Source organism: Apteryx mantelli, chromosome 1 (assembly GCF_036417845.1).
Source record: "Apteryx mantelli isolate bAptMan1 chromosome 1, bAptMan1.hap1, whole genome shotgun sequence".
NCBI classification, from domain to species: Eukaryota; Metazoa; Chordata; class Aves; order Apterygiformes; family Apterygidae; genus Apteryx; species Apteryx mantelli.
This window is the reverse complement of record NC_089978.1, coordinates 178,576,801-178,588,957: the sequence shown is the minus strand read 5'-3', so window position 1 is coordinate 178,588,957 and position 12,157 is coordinate 178,576,801. Positions and strand designations below refer to the sequence as shown.

The following is a 12,157-nucleotide window of genomic DNA, read 5'->3' as shown; positions in this document are numbered from 1 at the left end:
TTTCTTGTTCACTCATGGGATTATTTGTTCCATTTTGCGGATAGTTTTCTGAATAATTTGTTAAGTGCTAAAGGCCATGATTCCCTCTCTTCATAGCTACAATAATTGGACTCTTCAAGTATTAGAGGCTTGGGTCCATTCTCCAAAACAGGGGTTGCGATGAAGATAGAAAGCAAAGAGGGAAAATATACTTTATAATCTGCTGTTTTGAAATAAAAGTGACATAAATAATGGTCAGCTGCAAAAATCAGTGTGGAATTGCAAACGTGTAGAACTTGATATCATCTGTATAAGGACTTATACCATTAAAGAACTGTGGATATAAATACAATAAAGTATAGGCTTAAGTTTTGCTTTATGAATTCCAATTTAAATGAGTGAAAGTACTGGATATTTACATGTAGAACATGTTTAAATACATGACTTTGGTCTGTAAGATACCCGTGGATAATGAAATGGGCAAATATGGTATAGTATGGTATGGACTGTTGGGAATATTTGGGATAAGACTTAAAAACATCATAGAAAAGTACGAATTTTTGATGCTTTTTATGTTCCAATATACGCAGAGTTTTATTTGTCCAATAATTTCTGATTTTATGTTTGTCACAGAAAAGCCTCTGTGCACTTAAAAAAGTGCACAATGCATACTGCATGATGTGTCTCAGTTGTCTCTCAAGTCTCCTTGGCTCAGTAGTTCCGCATTTTCCAGGGTGGTACCTGAAGGTCTTATTCTCAGGACTCTTCTTCAAAAAAGAAGTTAGGCACTAACTAAAGTTAGTTAGAAGTTAGGCACTTCTTTAAGTGTCTAACAAGTTAGAAGTTAGGCACTAAATGTGTATTACAGCCTTTCTTTTGGAAAAAAAGTAATACTGGTAGGTAGGAAAATGGTATTTGGGACAATACTAAATTTTTGAGTCAAAAATTTGAAAGAGAAAAATTCATAAAGAAAGTAGGTCTGGTACTGTGGTTATGTAACAATCACAAAAATATTTTTAAGTTATTCTTGTTTGGTATCCAACCCAAACCAACCAGAAGAAACTAAGTTTACAAAATCTGATATTCAAATTTTAAGTTATTTATGAGCAGAGCTTCTAAAAATGGAATCTTTCTAAATCATATGCAAAGTAAAAGTTACTTTTTAGTACATCAGAAATCATTTTTATTTTGAAGGCTTTCATTATGAAACTACATATTTGGAGAAAAGCATACTTCAAAGTGATTACATTTCAGACTTGAATGGGATAAACAGACAAAATTTTAAATCATTTAATTTTCTGAAATTTTGCAAATCATGTTGCAAACCATGGAAGGAGATTTACTCTACAGCTATGTTAGATACTTTTTAAAATGTAAGTTTGCAGTATATTTTTGAGCATATATTTCTTGATTTTACTGTGCTATATGTGATTAGTGGTCCTCTTATGGGGCTTTCACTTTGTAACGCTTGGTCTGCACAGTCAGATTCACTGCTGACTGACTGAAGATTGTGTGGAAAAACTTGTGTGTTTCATTAGCAGGATATCTGAACTGAAGAGAACAGCAGCAGTCTGCTCTATATTATGAGATAACTAAAAGTATTTTTGGCTGATAGGTTGTCAGTAGGGCTTGACAGAAGCAGTAAACAAGTTTAAGGAGCCCTGCATTCCACAAAAGAGTCTGTGCATGGTATAGCCTTCATTTCAGAAAAAGCAGTGCTAGAAGCCAGGACCTCTGAGCTCAGCATATGGTTATCTAACAGCTTGTGTGAAAGAAAAAGCAAGGTATTCTACAGCTGTGGGAAAACTATGTCCTTTAGGAATTGGATACAGTTGAGGAAGGTGCATATCCACTGCTCAGTGAGTATATATTTCCTATAGATCAGCGAAGCTCATATTGAGTGACTAAGGCTTATAGCACTTCAGATCTTAGACCAGGTCCCATTTGTTTGGTGGTTTCCCACAGGGCTTTTATAGCAGACTGGAATGGTAACCTCCTGACCAAAGCACACGATGCTCTGCAGCTTGAACTAAAATAATAAATTCTGAAGCAAACAACTATCTCCCCTCACATATCTACCCTAGACCGGGTCCAAGAGTGGATGTGTTATACACACTGCCCAGTGGGTTTTTATGGATGTGTGTGTAAGAGAAGATGGACAGGCATATCTATTATGGTGAGTGTGAGCTTTTGTAAGTGAGGTTTAAAGTGTATTGGAATAATACTAAGAAAATTAACAGAGGGAGCAGGTGGAAACAGGAGTGAGTTTCCATCTCGTTATGTCATTCCATCTCCACCATATTAGGAAGAGACGGCTGCAGTGACATGGGATTCCTTTCCATTTTGTAAACCTGAGTACAGTATAAGATAAAAATTATATTTTTTTAATGGAGAAACTATAAATAGAGGTAGGTCTACTTTTCAGGGACAGAAGAACAGACACGTAACAGCACTTGATCATCCTTAGAATATGTGATTGGTTTTGGCAGCAAAGATGCAAGGTAGCTTACCGGATATTCTGAAAGACAGCTGTTCTGATTTTTATTTGACAGCAGAACTCTAACCCACATCAGTTAGGATGTCCATGTACTGCACGATATAGCGACAGTTAAATAAGATTGACAAATTATTTTAGCACAAACTAGTTGTAAGTGAAAGGTATTGGTTGCAAAATTTCATTCCATTGCTGCGAAACTTTACATGATTCATATACAAGGGCATGCCTGACATATTTCTAAGCTCAAAATACACTTAACAAATGAACAGTTGTTTACAAGACAGTAATGCACAGATAAAAATCTACATCTTCTCTTTCCAGTATCTCTCTCTACTGCTATTCGTTCTGCTGCTGCTTCCACCAGCAACAAAATGACTATTTCTTTATTAATGCATTCCCCACATGTGCTGCTGAAAGAAAGATATATTCAGATCATGCTATAGTGAAGAATGTTTTAAAATATACATTTTATTGTATATTTAAAAACAGCGTGGGAGGTTAACAACCTTGCAAGTCTCTCTCCTGTGTTCTTGTGTGGAGAATGTTATATAATAAATGTGAGAAACCTGTGTTCATGCATGCTTTATGTTTAGGATGTAAGTGCATATATATGGCCACTGAGGTGCATTCTTTTTTGAGCAGCGTGAGGTTGGATAGATAATGCTGAGTTGCCAGTTATTCAGTCAGTTAGGTTTTTGTGAGGCAGCTGCTTCCCTTACAAATCAGCATATTCCTCTTAAATAGGAAGGACATGAAATCATTTTTGGGGGCAGGGAATTTTTATATCACCTTTTTCCCCCTACTATTTTACCTGTCTATGGAAGAGTTCACTTAGTATTGGGTACTAGTAATCTGCGATTTGATGATCTCATCTGAACAGTTCTTTGCATGTTGTTTTATCCACAATGGCTTAAAATTCATTAAAAAACAGAATTTGTTGAGACCAGAAATTAACAGTGGCACAACAGAAACACTGTCCATGAATATACTGGTTTGACGAAAATAAATGGGCACTGATTCAAAGTCTTTATCCTTGGAAAATTTGAAAACTAAAAAGTTCTAACATACAGGCCGCATATGTGTTAACACCACTGTCTCCCATCCCTCAGAGGATCACTTCCTCTCAGTTGGCTGGTGGCGGCTGAATTCAACAGCACTTTGTGTCTCTCAATATCTCATTTTGAGATGCAGATGTGCTAGGTGGGAGGTATTCTGTCTAACTTGTGTCTGATGGTATTCTCTTGAATCAGTAAATCCCCTGGTCAGGTTTTTCCTGGATTACAAACTCTTTACAGGAAGGAAGGATGTCTTAATCATATTTAAGTAATTGCCAGTGAGATACAGGACTTCCCTTCTCTCTTGAAATACAGTTCAGCAGTGACTGAATTGCATTTCACATAGGCATCACAGGCAGCCCTCCTGATCGACCCTAAGATCAGGATAAGCGCCTACCAATTAGTAGCCTAAGTTTTCTTAATCAAATTCAAGTGTTGTATCCAGATCTCGTGAGGGGATGGTACCTTGAAATACACATCATATCCCACGTGAGAGTTGTTGAGCCAACTTTTACATGTTTGGCTGCGTTGATTTCAGTAGGGCAATTTGTGGATTAAGATGTTAGCCAAACACACTAGTCACTGTCACAACTAATGAACTGAATTGCATGGCCAGAGGTAGAGAAAAATCTGAATCTAGTTAAAATTACAGCACTGTTCATTAGCTTCAGCAAGGGTAATTTTTGAGATAAAGTGTTGCTATCACCCAAGTGTTAAATAAGCAGTTGGACTAAGCAGGTGGTGGGCAGAGATCAATGACTTCCCGTTAGACAACAGGTAATTTCTCAGTTGGAAATTACTCACATTCCCCAAAAGGGTCATATACCCAATTTCTTATGTTGGTTTATAGTTGTAAGAAATTTGCTGGTCAAGTGTGTGTGCTCTAGAAACATGAAGAGAACAGAAAACTTTGCAGGCATTTTGAAGGGTGATGTTATTTATTCTGGTATATCTCAAGGCTCCATTGTGCTTGACGCTGCATATACATAAGGACAAAATAGTCTCAGCTGCACAATTAAGTTCCCTACTAGTTTGTTTATATGCTTACTGCATCCCAGTACTACAGCAGTTCTCTTCTGTGCTGCTCTAAAATACCACCCTTACATGTGATGTTGAATCTGTAGAAGTTCTGACTTCTTCATATATATTTTGTCTGCTTACATAGGATCTTGTGGGAAAAGAGTTTAACATGAAGACATAAGGCTGCAGATTTGGATAAATTACTCAGCCAGGCATTTTGATTAAATTTTGTTTAAAACCATTTGTAACAAAAGCCCTGTTATCTCTGCTTTTTCATTTGTCCACATCATGGCCTGTTCCAGACTGAAAGCAGAAGTGCCAAACACGCTTAGAAGTTTGTTCTCCCAACATTGCCAATTTAGTTATCTCAAACTTTGCATCCTGTAGTTTTTGTTAAGTATCTGAAGTTTAACCAACAAGTTCCTGAAGTGGTTCTTCTGCTAATACACTACTTTCATTTAGAGGTCTGACAAACTTAGTGGATTAAAGTGAAATGACTTCAGCAGGGAGGGTTTCTGTCCTCACCTTTCTGATAGATGGTATCTCCCCTCAGGTAGTAATGTCTAGTATGTTCATTTGACTTAGTCCATCTTTGGTTTACCACAATACATCTGTGTTAAAAACTGGTTGGCAGTTCAGGAGCTGGCTAATGAGCGAATCAGTTGTCCTTGCCTTAAGGGTAGCAAAATCTGTCTGAAGAGCAGGGCAGAGGGCTTGAGGTGATTTTACTTTCTGCCATCCAGTTTTTCCAACCAGCCGTCATAACAACGTGAAACTAGGTAAGACTTTCTATATCTTAAACATGCATGGTCATTTACATCTTTAAACAATCCTGTCTTGATTTGGTAGTATCTTTCACCTACCCAATGTGGTGGTTTATAGAAGACAGAGAAAAAACAATCTGACATAAGAGGATATGAATGAGGGGGTAAGAAAGAATAGACAATTGTAATAGATGTTGTAATAGGTAATACATAATACATAATTAAAAGAGATAATAAATAATAGATCATTATTCTTTCCTGAGGTTTTTACAGATATCTATGATGATGTACAAGGAGTTGTTTTCTGTTTCTTCAGGTACCTCTTCACCCTGCTGTAAATTCCATTGTGCTTATGCTATTTGAATGTGTTAGAATGAATGTGGAGTGAATAAGGAAGGAGGCTGCAGTCTCTGTTTCTAAGATGGTCACATTTTAGCAATTCCCTTGAATTCAATCATGTGTGTCAGGGGAAGTGGAGATTGACCTTTGTATAGTCTAGACCATGCCTCTGCATGTTATTGCTACTTTTTCTCAACCAATTTCTAGTCCACTTCAAATGTAAAAATAATTTAAAAATTAATGTAATTTTGAATTGCAGTGGAAATATTTTTGTAATATTAAAAAGGAAACAATTTTAAACTATGTTAAGATCACAAAAGAATATTGTTTTCTGTCTTATGACATGAAGCTTAACATATCAATTTCTTTTCCTCTTTTCTGTTTTTTTTTTTTTAATGAACTAAGTACTTATTTTTGGCAGGCTTTTGTTCTATTTTAAAAACCATAGAAACATTTAATTTGCATGGATTAAGGTGACTGATTGGATTAACGAGCAGGTTTGCATTAGATAATTTCAAGGTTTTGTAATTTTACTTTAAGTAAACCTTATCCTTTAATCATTTGCGTGATGAAAGAATTCAGATATTTAGGACGAAGGACTACAGGGCACAACAGAGAATTTCCAAATTATTATTTAATAAATCTAGTATATACAGTCTGTTGTGCTACAAAAATGCTTAATTAAAATCACTTTAAAATACTTTCAGTCTGGGTGCAAATTTTAGAAGAAATTGTATGGAAAGAGTCAGTTTCATAAGGGAATGAAACATGTCAGAGCAGTGTCCCCAGAGGTTAGCCGGAGTAGTAAATTAAAACTCATCACGGCATATGCTTTCTACTCATTCTTCATAATTTACTTTCATGAATAACTTATTCTCTCTTGTAGGTATGGCTTTGGGACAAGGAATAGCAATATATTTCTAACTTCAAGATGAAAGATTGAATATGCTGCATCTAATCCTCAAAGACTAAATTCTATCTATTCCTATTTTTAAAATATGCTTAGAATAATTTGTTTGACCCGCTTCTTTTCTCTTGTTTGGTGATCTTGAAACTATGTGGCTCTTGAGCATCAATTTCAATATTCGGGTGACTAAACTGTAAGCAATCTGATTCCGTATTTATTGAATTGTCTGAACTCTTGCCTCCAGCTGACTTAATTTATATTCCATGTCAACACCAGCAATGCATGTAGTACAGCCTTGCTAAACACTACATTAATTTGATGATTGTATTGTCTTTGCTGCTAAATTCTTATAGGAGGCTCAGAAGAATGACTTGTCCTTTTCCCATCCCTAGAAACTTGAGAAAAGGAATAACAGTAATTAAAGTTGCTGTTATATGATTAAAATCATATAACTAGTCACTAAAATTGCATTTTTTATGTTTTCAGAAAACATGCATGTGTGTATACATATGTACATAAAAATATATACAAGGAGGTATATGTGTGTATATATGTATAGGCATGTGATGATGTTTAGTGGTCTGTTGTTTATATAGGGATAAATTGGATTGCAAGATTGCACAGGTTGTTCCTGCTGAGTTTGTGCTAGAACCTTTTTGTATGGCAACCACAGCCGTAATGTATCACACTTAATGCCATATTTATGGAGTCAATAATACAGAAAGTGAGTGGTTTTTCATTTTTGTGTTAGATTTCAAAACAAGTATAGCAACAGGATTATACACTTCAAATAAGTGTGAGATAGAAGTACTTTACATCATATTGTAGGAGTGCAGTTTTCTCTTGGATAAGCTTCACGACATTAAAAAGATAGTAATGGGCAGAATACGGTGCTAACATTCAGAGTACATTAAATTATAGACTGTGCCTAAACCTACCTTCTTAAAGTTTGAGGTGAAAAGATAAGTTCATCCAGTCTAGCTATTAATTAGCCACTCAATTTACTTTTAACATATCAAATATGAATCCAGTAGTTAAGACCTCTATAAAATAAAAAATCTTTGGTCTCATTTTACTTTTTTAACATTCTCATTTGGTTTGCTATGGAATGAGAATCGTTTGGATGTTGATTAGCAGAAAGCTTGGTAATATTTTCAGTAATGCATAGGTAAGCAGGGCAGTAAGAGGCGATGTTGTCTTGTATCTACTGAGAGTTCTAGCTTCTAAAAATCTTCTAAAGTTAGGAGTCACTTTTTGCATACTGTGTGGAGTATGCATATTGTTTTAGTAGAAGACTACAACTTAGTATGAAATAAGAATAGCAGACAAAATATATGACAAGCTTTGTGGATACAGAAGTATTAGAAACTGTTAACTAATGTACAGATATCAACAGATCTCCTGTGGTGTAGACTGCTACAGTGTACATCACTCACTTTTAGAAGCATTTTTTCTTCATTTCCTTCTCTAGCAGATGATATTTCTTATTAGCAGTACTTCTTTTAGGAATGTATGTCTAATCTAATTTAGTTTTCCTTTTCATTAATATTAAAAGTCTTATTTGATGATCTGAAGTTAAGATTGAATTCGTTTTTCTTCAGTCCTTCTCTTGTGTATTCTTTTCCTGTCACTTTAGGTGATGATAGTTAGTTTTTAATTTGAAGTACCAACACCTCTGTCCCTGTTAATGTCTGGCAGCTTTTGCTGTGAGTGTTATAAAAGATAAGATTTTGTTGGAAGAGAAAGTTTTTCAAATCTTCTACGTTTTTTTCCCCCATAGAGACAAAACTTCTGTCTGAATTTTCTCTTTGTATGTTAAACTCTTGCTCACCTTCCTTACCTTTTAGTATTTGTGAGGCATCCAGATACATTCAAGAACAAGCAGGAGTAAAAGTGTCCAGGTATTAATTTAAGGTAATGTTAGGAGGTTGCTTGCTATTAGTACAGTTGGAATAGTCTTCCAATATAAGCAAAAAGACTTAGACTGAAGCATCCTTGCAAATTTTATACTGGGGTTGCCTGTAGACTGGGCTCAAGTGTTTAGATTCACATGAGATACAAATGAAAACAATCTCTGGTTTGGGGTCTTGCAGACAAAAAGATGCACTTAGAAACCTGTTGGAAATGCTTATTACAGAATTACTTGGTTTATTTCATTACTGTACAGTGTTGAGGTGGAAAGATTATTTTAGCCAGTGTGGCTTAGAGTTTGTCATTTCACAAAATGGATTTTTTAGGAATGATGTGAATACAGGTATGTGGGATCCTGATGATGATGGCACTGGAAGAAGCTTGAAAGAAGTTCAAAAGGGAAGAACTAAAAGAGAAATGATCATTTTGATAAGTCTGATTTTGTTAGGTGAATAAGAAACAAGATCTGAGGAACAGATCAGAAGAAACCTACGAAAGGTGAGCAAGAGCTGAGGGGAAGGCAAGGAGATTATAATTACCAGAAAAGAAAGAAGTTAGACTACGGACACTGTTTTTCACTGTGAAGAGAAAAAGTGCTGTTTGTTTGGGGCTTTTTATATACAGAAAGAAGAATTTAACTTAAGAACAAGATAAATAACCTGAGCCACAGCAGAAATGTTCTTATTAGTGAGACTACGCACTGAGGAATGGTAAAGCCAGAATACAGGTAAAGGATCTGGAGAAGTCAGAGTTGCTCTGGACTGGCCATGGTAAGTTTGAGCTACTAACAGACCATTTTGAGTAATATGCTGGAAAAAAGTTATACATGCAGAAAAGGGGACTGTCTAGTTGTGAAGAAGAGATGAGTCACAGACTCACAAATTATAGGTAGAAATAACATTAAAAGGTGGGACAGTACAGTACAGTAGTGAAAGGAGAAACTTTAAGGCAAAAGCTATGAGTGAAAACTAAACTACAGGACCACAGAGTGTAAGCAAAGCTAAGAAAAAGAGTGGAGACAGTAATATTAAAGGCTGCAGAGGTGTTAGGTTGGAAGGATTTAAAATATGTCTAAGAACTGATTGGTGTAAAAAACACTGGTAAGGAAAGAGCAGCCCACAAACCTTCTAAGGGACCTGAACAAAGTGTTACAAATGGTTCAGAAAGGAAAGGCATGAAGACAAGGGATATGAGATGAACAATAAAATGACAGATGGAGTTGAAAGACCACTATTTTATAATGCTTACAGAACAATGAGCAGCATTAGAGATTATTGCTTCACTGGATGGAGTAGGAACAATAAACAGAGTCAAGCAGATCAGTATCAGTGTGACAAGCAACAAGTAGGAGGGCAAGAGGAAGATGCTTTAGTCAGTAAACACAAAAAGAATTAAAAAATAAACAAAGGAAAGAAGAAATAGGTCTAAGCTTATTAGATTTTCTTTCCATAAGGAGCCTGAGATCCTGAACAAGGTACAAGAAGAGAAGGTACAGCAACAGGTCCCTCTTTTCAGTGTTCAGCCATAAAAAGAAAGTTTTGAAATAAAGAACAAATGTTGTGCCATTACAGTCTCAGGCATGTAAAATTCTGCTCAAGCAAACAACCCAAATGACTCCAATTATAATCTATCACATGTCAAAACTGAGGAAAGGCACAGATCCACCAAGTCCATCCAGCTGCCTTTGGACAGGAGCAGCTAGTTTATCAACTGGCAAATAATATTATTGGATATTTAAGCACAGGTCGATCCTCTTAACAGTCTTATCACTACCTTCGTATGGTCCAGTGCTTCTTGTACAACTTAGAGAAGTATCAGCACCCTTCCCTCTGGTATATTGCTTCCTTTTCTATCTTCCTATCCTCATTTCTCATTCTGCTGCATTTATAATCTGTATGGTACTTATTTCGAGTTCACTGGTACCTGTTATGATCGTTTTACTCTTCTTTTAGATACTGAACAGATTCAGAATTCTTGAAGCCTTTCATCATAAAATAACCTTTTAATCTCTAGATAAGCTCTCCAGGTTCTCTCTGTTAAAGAATTTGAATGTCATTCAACTTAGTGTCCTGGACTGCTAATGACACTTCAAGAGTAGCATATAACATATGTCTGTACCTTGCATTTTGGAGTTGTTTAGCCTTTTTTGATAACCAGCTCTGCTATAAAAAGACAATTTCTGCCTTCCTATTTTAGATTCTGGTAACCAGCTATTTTTTATTTTTCTTTGCCTCAACAGTGTTTTTGACTATCTCCAGTAGAAAAGTCAACATCCATAGCAGCTTAAACAAATAGATAGAACATTCTGACAACTAACGGGGGACAAATGGTTAGCAAAAGCAAACAAAGTCATGCTCACAGCCTGGGCTTAGGAGCTGGCACAATAAGTATAAGTTACTGAAATTTTGAAGATGCTTGATATTTATTACCTCCCAAATGAATATGTCTTTGGGAGAGAGAGAGAAATGTTTTGAGCATTGGGAAATGTAGCCTGTATGTCGAAGGCTGAACAGTTCAATGTCAATAGATGTTTCCTTTGCAATATGCATATTCAATTTTTTAGAAGATACTGACCTATAATTTTCTGGCATAAATTTTGGTTGTGAGTTCATCAGATTTCCCTTTAATAAGTGCTGCTATGTCTTTCTCATGTTTATTTCAACTCACACATATTCCTCCTGCTTCCAGAATAAGCAGGTTTCTTCTATAAAGTTTCATCCTGTCTGAATGCTGTCTATTAAAAGATTGCCTTGAATGCATTTTTTCCTCGTTGAAAAGGTAAACGGCTAAGTCATTTTTATCTGCTTTTTGCAAGGAAAGCTCAGGATCAGAGACTAAGCCCTTAAAATCATATATAGAGGTACTGCAGAGACTGAAACCTGGAGAAGTTAGATATAGGCTCTGACACAAGGATTTTGTTTAATGGAACTATTATTTTTCTTGATTTATAAGTAATCCCCTTGCTTTTGCACCCTAAGACCACACTAGCCTTTTCTAACAGCTGTTACACATGACGTCAAATTACTGCTACATCCTGCTTTTTGCTGTGTTACCTGAAACACGATATACAGGTCTAGGTAGACCTGTATTGCTCTTGGTTTACTTTCCCCAAGTGCCTAACACTTATTACTTTAAATTTCATGCTCCTATTATCTATCGGTATTCCTACCCTGCTTAGCCTCCCTCAGTCTGGCAAGATTTTCTTTATTCTTTTCATGTAACAATCTTATTCACAAACTTTGTATCATTCAGTTCAATTCATTTTTAATGTATTAATATGAATGTTAAATAAAAATGTTATTAGTGTTATGTTCAAGTATTAATTAAATGTTCAAGACTGCTAAGAGAGAGTTGTTATCAGCTGATACCTTCGTGTGGTTTGTGGGAAACTAATTTGAAGAGGAGAAAAAGCAGCATTTTTGATGCTTTTTTGTATTTTTACTATTTTCAATATTTTATTAAAAACATAATTAAAATCAGGAAATGTTAGGTTCTTTCTTCAACTTGTTAGTTACTCATCAGGTATTGTTATTACCATTATTGGACAAGTTTGACTGATAGCAATGTTAAACAGATTTAATGCATGCACTCAGGCATCTCTGTGCAAGATGGTATGCATATATGTTAATGATACTAAGAGAATCTTGCAACTGGGATTAAAATTGGTGTGGATTTGGGCTTTGGT

At 35.6% G+C, this 12,157-nt stretch overlaps 1 protein-coding gene across 1 annotated transcript in view; it reads left to right on the top strand.

The window, feature by feature from the left end:
* Window positions 1–12,157, top strand: part of SYT1 (synaptotagmin 1) — a 360,397-nt gene that overhangs the window by 86,470 nt on the left and 261,770 nt on the right. The gene's annotated exons all lie outside the window — the stretch shown is intronic.